The sequence below is a fragment of the Pongo pygmaeus genome, chromosome 15 (genome assembly GCF_028885625.2).
Source record: "Pongo pygmaeus isolate AG05252 chromosome 15, NHGRI_mPonPyg2-v2.0_pri, whole genome shotgun sequence".
NCBI lineage: Eukaryota > Metazoa > Chordata > Mammalia > Primates > Hominidae > Pongo > Pongo pygmaeus.
Genome location: NC_072388.2, coordinates 68,657,241 through 68,666,401, shown reverse-complemented (window position 1 = coordinate 68,666,401; position 9,161 = coordinate 68,657,241).

The following is a 9,161-nucleotide window of genomic DNA, read 5'->3' as shown; positions in this document are numbered from 1 at the left end:
TACTTTCTACATTTTATGTTTACTGTGAAAGCAACTCTTTTTATTTCACTCACTACCACTTTGTTTTGTTTTTAAGGCTAGTAAAGTGAAGCAGTGCGACTGGAGAAGGAACAAACAACTACACTTTATTTTGGCTGCAATAAGAAAAAGTAATCTGGAAAAGATTTTCTGGGGGTGAAAAGTAAAAAAGATGGTGCTGACCGGGCGTGGTGGCTCACGTCTATTGTAATCCCAGCACTTTGGGAGGCCGAGGCGGGCAGATCACGTGAGGTCAGGAGTTCGAGACTAGCCTGACCAACATAGAGAAAGTCCGTCTCTACTAAAAATACAAAATTAGCCGGGCATGGTGGCGCATGCAAAATTAGCCGGGCATGCTACTCGGGAGGCTGAGGCAGGAGAATCACTTGAACCTGGGAGGCGGAGGTTGCGGTGAGCTGAGATCACACCATTGCACTCCAGCCTGGGCTCGAAACTGCATCTCAAAAAAAAAAAAAAAAAAAAAAAAAGATGGTGCTGTACACCATGGAAACAGTTGCTACCTTCAGCTCATGGTGTTGATTTTCTTCAGGACCAATTTTTTAATGAACCCTTTTCTCTGATTTATTTATTATTTAAAATTTTATGAGTTCCACAAAAGTAATTTTTCCTTAGTAGTGCCTAGAGACAATATTTTAAAACACTTTTCTTCTGCAATGTTGCCTTTTGCCATGACAGCCATCTAATCTCAAGTCTCCCTATTTGTATTAGTCCGTTCCCACACTACTATAAAAAAACTATCTGAAACTGGGTAATGTATGAAGAAAGGAGGTTTAATTGACTCACAGTTCCATAGGCTGTACAGGAAGCATCACTGGGAGGCCTGAGGAAACTTACAATCGTGGCAGAAGGCAAATGGGAAGCAAGCACTCTCTTCACGTGATGGCAGGAGAGAGAGAGAAAGCAAGGGGTGGAGTGCCTCACACTTTTAAAACCCATCAGATCTCGTGAGAACTCACTATCACAAGAACAGAATGGGGGAAATCCGCCCCATGAGCCAATCACCTACCACCAGGTTCCTCCCCGAACACTGGGTATTACAACTGAACATGAGATTTGGGTGAGGACACAGAGCCAAACCATATCACTATTGGACTGTTTCTTACCAATTCCTCTAATAAATACAAAGTCATCTTCCATGATCAGAATTACTCTTCCTCCTATGTGATCCTACAATATTCTGTTTATACCTCTGTTATACAGTCATCACTGATTCATGTATGTTATTCATGTTTTCCAGAAATGCACAGCACCAAAAAGACTCAATATTTATAGACCTGGATTTGCATGAGCATTTTTTTCAGGTCGTCCTATTCCTATATTAATGTTTCAACAAAATGGCTTGGCATCTTTTTCCTAAGACATCCAAATTAGAAGCAAATCTTTTTTTTTTTTTTTTTTTTGGAGACGGAGTCTCTCTCTGTCACCCAGGCTGGAGTGCAGTGGTGTGATCTCAGCTCACTGCACCCTCCGCCTCCCGGGTTCAAGCAATTCTCCCGCCTCAGCCTCCCGAGTAGCTGGGACTACAGGCACACGCCACCATGCCTGGCTAATTTTTTGTATTTTAGTGGAGAGGTTGTGGGGCAACAAAAGAAGAAGAATATCTGATAGCACATGAAAATTATATGAAATATAAAGGTCAGTATCCATAAATAAATAAATTTTTGGAACACAGCCACTCCTGTTCATTTACTTATTGCCTATATCTGTTGTGCTACAAAGGCAGGGCTGAGTAGCTACGGTAGAGGCCATATGGCATGAAAGCCTAAAATATTTACTGTCTGGTCCTTTACAGAAAACATTTGCTGATGGGGTGAGGGAGATAAGAGAGATTGATTAGTAAGTACAAACACACAGTTAGATAGAAGGAATAAGAGCTAATGTTCAATCGCAGAGTAGGGGACTATATAAACAACAATGTATTTTATATTTTAGAACAGCTAGAAGAGAGGACTTAAAATGTTCCCAACACATAGAAGTGATAAACCCACAAAGTAATGAATATCCTAAATACTCTGACTTGATCATTACACATCCTATGCATGTAATAAAATATTTCATATGCCCCCAAGTATGTATAAATAATATGTATCGATAGAAAAATTTTAAATTATTTTTAAAAATCATTTTCTGACCCTTGAAGTGATTCCTAGATTTTCAACTGCTCTATGAATGCTCCACCCAACCCCCTTTGTCAGATAATAAAACTGTAAACAAAGAAAAACTGAAAACAAAGAAACGAGATTTGATCTTTATTTTTAAAACAAAGTTTGATTCCTGTTATAAAAAGAAGTATATATGCTTATTATAGGAAAAATGTTCAACAGGAAAATATTGAAAGAGGAAAACACAATCCTGTCTCACCAACTCAACCTCTGATTGTAGTTTGTTGTATTTCCTTCTTGTGGGGTTTTTTTTTCTGTTTAATGTTTTTCAGTACAAAAGTAGTACCTCATCTTTTTTTTTTTTTTCAGATGTATTCTCGCTCTGTCGCCCCGCTGGAATGTAGTGGCGCGATCTCGGCTTACTGCAACCTCCGCCTGCAAGGTTCAAGCGATTCTCCTGCGTCAGCCTCCCCAGTAGCTGGGACTACAGGCGCATGCCACCACGCCCAGCTAATTTTTTTATTTTTTAGTAGAGACAGGGTTTCACCATATTGGCCAAGTTGGTCTCAAACTCCTGAACTCGTGATCCGCCCACCTCGGCCTCCCAAAGGGCTGGGATTATAGGCGTCAGCCACTGTGCCCGGTCAAAAATATTGAAAGAATAAAACACAACCCTGTCTCAGCAACTCAACCTCTGATTGTAGTTTCTGTATTTCCTTTTTGTGGGTTTGTTTTTTCTGTTTAATGTTTTTTCAATAAAAAAGTAGTACCTCATTGTTTTTTAAAACATAGATATGAGATTTTTAAAAGTCATCCCTATTCCCAGCCCCTAAGGGAAAACTGCTTAGCATTATTGTACTTTCCCTTTCGTGTTTTTCTATAAGAACAATTGTGTTTTCAAAATATGAATCATCGTCATATATATACTTGGTTTTATGAGGGCTTCTTAATTCCTAAAACTTAACCATGTGCATCTGCCGTGTTTCTTAGTGTTAATATTTTATGATCATGCTATATATTCAAATTTTTATTGTTATTTTCACTTAACATTATACAACTACATGCTTGGGGAAAATATTCATTCTGACCAACTTTTCTGTTTTTCTGAAAATGTCCTAAATATCACCAGATGCTTAAAAATTGCTATCCAAAAAAATCCCAACACGAAGAAAAGGTGTTACTTCCTTGCCTCCACCTTATAATTCTAAAGATTTTTCAAAAGAATAACTATATTTAAGTAATTTCTCTTAGAAATATATGGGGTTTGTTGATGTCCAGTTTTTTACTCAGGTTCACCTTTATATACCTATCTGACTTCCTTAGATTGTTACATTCTGATTTTTGTTGTTGTTGTTTAACTTAGTGTATAATATTTAAAATACCTATGAACTTACTAATTTGAGCGCCTAGATCAGAAAGCATCCCATAGCAAGGAGTGTGTAAGACACAGAGCAGGAGAGGGCTGAACTCACTTTCTTTTTTTTTTTGAGATGGAGTCTCGCTCTGTTGCCCAGACTGGAGTGCAGTGACGCGATCTCAGCTCACTGCAAGCTCCGCCTCCCAGGTTCACACCATTCTCCTGCCTCAGCCTCCCGAGTAGCTGGGACTACAGGCGCCCGCCACCATGCCCGGCTAATTTTTTTGGGTTTTTTTGGTGGAGACGGGGTTTCACCATGTTAGCCAGGATGGTCTCAGTCTCCTGACCTCATGATCCACCTGCCTCGGCCTCCCAGAATGCTGAGATTACAGGCGTGAGCCACCGCGCCCGGCCTAAACTCACTTTCATGAGAAACCCACTCTCTCAATAACAAACCCACTCCCATTATAACGGCTATAATCCATTCATGAGGGCAGAGCCTTCATGACCTAATCACCTCTTAAAGGTCCTACCTCTCAACACTGTTACATTGGGGATTAAGTTTCCAATACACAAAGTTTAGGGAACACATTCAAACCATAGCAGCACGCAAGGATTTATGAAAAAGGGAAGTAACTGGACAAGGGCCACATCTACCCAAGAACCACCCCCTAATGCCTACCCTCTAAACCTCCTCCACCCCCACAAGCTATCAGGAACTGGAAACTGACTAATTACTGGGCTATTTCCTTTTTTGATATCAAGAGGGAAGCCTCAAAAGCATGAACTCCCTAAAGCAATTCGTAACAGTGCCATTGTAGAGACCCTGCCAAATCAGCCCCAATCCTGGAAATTATTCCTTCCCTGATATAATTATTAGGGGCAAGGTACACAGAATTAATCCAGTGAAGAACATTTGATACCTTATCTGTTCTATAAATCAGACCACCCACAAGTGGGCCATGTTTAGTCCAGAAAAAAGTGGCTTACTCTTGCATAAAAAGTATGGAAGGGAATGGGAAGCTCTGCCATATTTTTCTTCCTGGCTACTGTACCTAAAACAAAGTGTCCTCTTTTAAGAGCTTGGATATTGAGTACTCATCCAAATGGGCCATGGCTTGGGTTAAGGAGATTTGAACTAAGATATCCCACTGCTGAAGCAATTAGACCATCCTGTTGAGCTCCGTAGAGAATTGGTTGAATTCACAGCGAAATACCTTTAGGAATACAGGGCTACAGAAACTGGGAGCCTGACTAAAAGCCAGTATCTTAGTCTGTTTGTCCTCCTATAACAGAATACCACAGACTGAGTAATTTATAAAGAACAGAAATGTATTTCTCACAGTTCTGGAGGCTGGGAGTCCAAAACCAAGGTGCCAGCATCTGATGAGAGCTACTCTCTGTTTCCAAGATGGCACCTTCAATGCTGCACCTTCTAGAGGAGAGGAAAGTTGTGTCCCCACATGGCAGAAGACAAAAAGGCAAGAGGAGTAAGTTACCTCCAACAACCTCCTTTATAACATCATTAATTCATTCATGAGGGTGGAGCTCTCATGACCTAAACCCTCCCCAAAGGCCCCATCTCTCAACATTGTTGAATTGGGAATTGCATTTCTAATGCAATTCACATTAATTTTGGGAGATAACTTCAGACCATAGGTGCCAGTGACCAGGAAAGGCCCAGCATCTCCATCATTAGCACATAAAACTAAGACAGCTTCTGGGTCTAGGTCTGGGGCATATAGCTACCTTGATCAGGCTGGGTGTAGTCCACTCTCATGGCTTCTACTGTCCTAATTCCTGATTAAGCCTCATGAGCTCCCAGCCAAAGACTCTATTCATAATGTCAGGGTATATGGTATAAATAGCTGAGTGTTGCTCAAAATAGAAGCAAGGAAAAAAGAAGCTGAAGGTGGACATTAGGAGGATGATAGTAGATCTCAACTACCATGTTAATGAGCTTGGACTCCACCCAGTGGGCACCGAGTAGATGCCACAAGGTTTTACACAAGAGATAACATGATCAGATTTATGTTTTAGGCGGGAAAGGCTGTGTGGGGGACAGTGGCCAAAACCAGTTAGGACTCTTTATATAACAAGGAACAGAATCCCAGTATAACCACCTTAAGAAAAGTTTTGGCTGGGTGTGGTGCCTCATGCCTGTAATCCCAGCACTTTGGGAGGCCGAGGCAGGCAGATCACCTGAGGTCAGGTGTTCGATACCAGCCTGGCCAACATGGTGAAATTCTGTCTCTACAAAAATACAAAAGCTAGCCGGGCATGATGGTGGGTGCCTGTAATCCCAGCTACTTGGGAGGCTGAAGCGGGAGAATCGCTTGAACCCGGGAGGTGGAGGTTACAGTGAGCTCAGATTGCACCACTGCACTCCAGCCTGGGTGACAGAGTAAGATTCTGTCTCATAAGAAAAAAAAAAAGTTGTATTTGTTGGTTAGTATAACTGAACATTTTATACACAGGCACACTGTGGGCTTGGCTTGATAGAGAGTTCAAGTGGTGTCTCCAGCATCCATCTCTTGGCTCTGCTTCCCCTGAGAATCAGCTTCATTCCCAGGCTGGTTCACCTTGCGTTGGCAAAATGCCCGTAGTTCTAGCCTCATGGCCTCGCACCACGTAGGCCGGGGAAGAGAGTGCATCCCTTCCAGGAGCTTCTGTTGAAGCTTCTTAGATCCCTTCCAGAACTCCAGCAAATACTTCCCAATGTCACTGGCTTTCTGTGGGGTTATCTGCTCATCACTGAGTCTATCACTAAGGCCAGAGCGACTGTATCTCAGTCAGTTTGGGCTGCTATAACAAATTACCATAGACTGGATGACTTCAATAACAAGCATTTATTTCTCACTGGTTCTGGAGGCCGGAAATCTAAGATAAGCGTCTCACCATGGTTGGGTTGTAGCTGAGGGCCTTCTTCCTGGTTATGGCCTCACATGGCTTTTTTTGGTGCATGCACAGAAAGACAGAAAACCTCTACCTCCCAGGCTCAAGCTATCCTCCCACTTCAACCCTCCAGAGTAGCTAGGTCTACAGGCATACACTACCATGCCCCGCTAATTTCATTCATTGTTTTTTAGAGACGGGGTCTCACTATGTTGCCCAGGCTGGTCTCAAACTCGTGGGCTCAAGCAATCCTCCTGCCTTGGCCTCCCAAAGTGCTGGGATTACACCTAGTATGAGCCACCATGCCCAGCCTCTTCCTCTTTTATAAGGGCATTAACCCCATAGGGCCCCACACTCATGACCTCATCTAACCCCAATTACATCTCAAAAGCCCCACCTATAAATACCATCATATTGTGGATTAGGATTTCAACATGTGAATTTTGAGGGGACACAAACATTCGGTCCACAGCAGAACGGATGCTCTGATCAGCATTAGCCAGTCAGGACCCATGCTATAAATGGGGACCTACATCAGAAATGAAGGAGGGGCAGCCCCACTCATACTATAGCTTGGCAATGTGGGGGGGGTTGTTTCCCAAAGGAAAATCAAGTGATTGTTTTACCAAAAGAGTGAATTGACGTTGTGGTGGCCAAACCCCATAGTGACCCCTAAGGATCCTCACATGCTGGTCTTCACACACACCCTGCCACATGCACTAAGTTTATTCTATGTAACCAATAGAATATGGCTGAAGTGAAAACGTTGGCGATTAGGTTTTACAAACTATGACTTTCCTCTCTCTCTCACTCTTGCAAACACACACACACACACAAATATACACATTACTCACTTGGGGAGAAGCCAGCTGCCATGTCCTGACACTCAGGCAACCTACGCAGAGGCTGACTGAAGCCTCCAGCCAACAGCCAGCAAGGAAAGAGTCCTGCCCACACCATGTGAGTGAGCTTGGAAGCAGAGTCTCCAGCCCCAGTCGAGCCTTGAGATGATGGTGGCCCCAGCTGACAGCTTGACTGTAACCTCACAAGCAACCCTGATGCTGAACCATCCCACTAAGCTGCTCCCAGATTCCTAACTCCCAGAAACCACGTGAGATAATATGTTTGCTGGTTAAACTGGGGGGTAATTTGTCACACAGCAATAGGTAACTAACAGACGGTGAGGCAAAAATAGTTGTGCATTAAGTCAATCATGGGATTGATGGGGCAGCAGCAAAGGGTGGAGACAAATTGGAGAAATATTGAGAAGACCAAGTATAACAACTTGGTGATCAATTTGACATAATACATAAAGGAGACAGAAGAATAAAATTTCAAGCTGGGCACAGTGGCTCATGCTTGTAATCCCAGCACTTTGGGAGGCCAAGGCAGGCAGATTGCTTGAGCCCAGGAGTACAAGACCAGCCTGGGCAACATGGTGAAATCCTATCTCTATAAAAACTACAGAAAAATTAGCCTGGCATGGTGGCACACACCTGTAGTCCCAGCTACTGGGGAGGCTGAGGTGGGAAGATCGCTTGAACCCAGGAGGCAGAGGTTGCAGTGAACCGAGATTGCACCACGGCACTCCAGCCTGGGTGACAGAGTGAGACCCCATCTCAAAAAAATTTTTTTTATTTAAAAAGAATAAAATTTCACTTCCAGGCTGGAGTATGGGTATATAGCATGGGTGCAATAGAGGGGTCAGAGAATAGAGAATGAACGAGTAATGCCCACGAGTTCACTCAGGCTCATTGATTTGGAAGTTTCTGGGCCATCCTAGGAGAAGATTCCATCAGGCAGTAGGATGCATATGTCTAAAGCACAGGAGACAAATATGAGCCATTTTTTTTTAAGTTGAGAAAAATCCCCATATATGTGACAGTTGATACCACAAAAACAGATAAAGTCACCCAGGTTTTTGTTGAGGCAAAGATTTGAAGGGAGAGCTGGGCACAATGGCTCATACCTATAATCCTAGCTACTTGGGGGGCTGAGGCAGGAGGATCACTTGAGTCCAGGACTTCAAGACTAGCCTGGGCAACATGGCGAGACCCAGTCTCTGAAAACATTTTAACATTTTAGAAATTAAAAATAAATTGTTTTTTAAAAATTCAAGATGTGGAGGGAGTATTCTGTGCACAGATTAAGAATGTGTTTGCCTTGGAAGGAGCCTTCTAATGACCAGTGCGAAAAGGGCCATGAGCCCAGAAGAGCACACGTACAAATACTATGGGGGTGAGAATTCAAGGGAGACAAGCCGACCAAAGGCTTATAATCAAGGCTGGAACTAAGGATCACAGGAATATGATTAACTTGCCTTAGAATTCAGACAGAACCCTGGCACAATTGGTTTGTGTCCACTTTTGACCTGGTACATTTGTATATGTCAGTGTGGCTCACATGCTATGGATTAGTCCATCAAAAATACATTTCTGCTTTATTGCATTTTACATTTAATTTTAAATAAATGCTCCTTTTGGTTGTTATTACAAGGCATGTTAAGTGCATATTTAGTGTTTTGTTCTGGAAGCCATTTGCCAACCATGACCTGGTCTGACATCTGGGCCACAGTCACCACTGCTCAAATGTATCTCACCTTTCTCTAAATTCCTGTAGCACTTTATGCTTGTACATCTCCTCTAGCAGTTATCACAGACTTCCTTGGAATGTGATTATTTGTAGACAGATTATAAATTCTTTGATGTTAGAGACCCTGTTTTACAGATCTTTGCACCCCTCTCAGTGAGAAGCACAGTTTCCTGCTC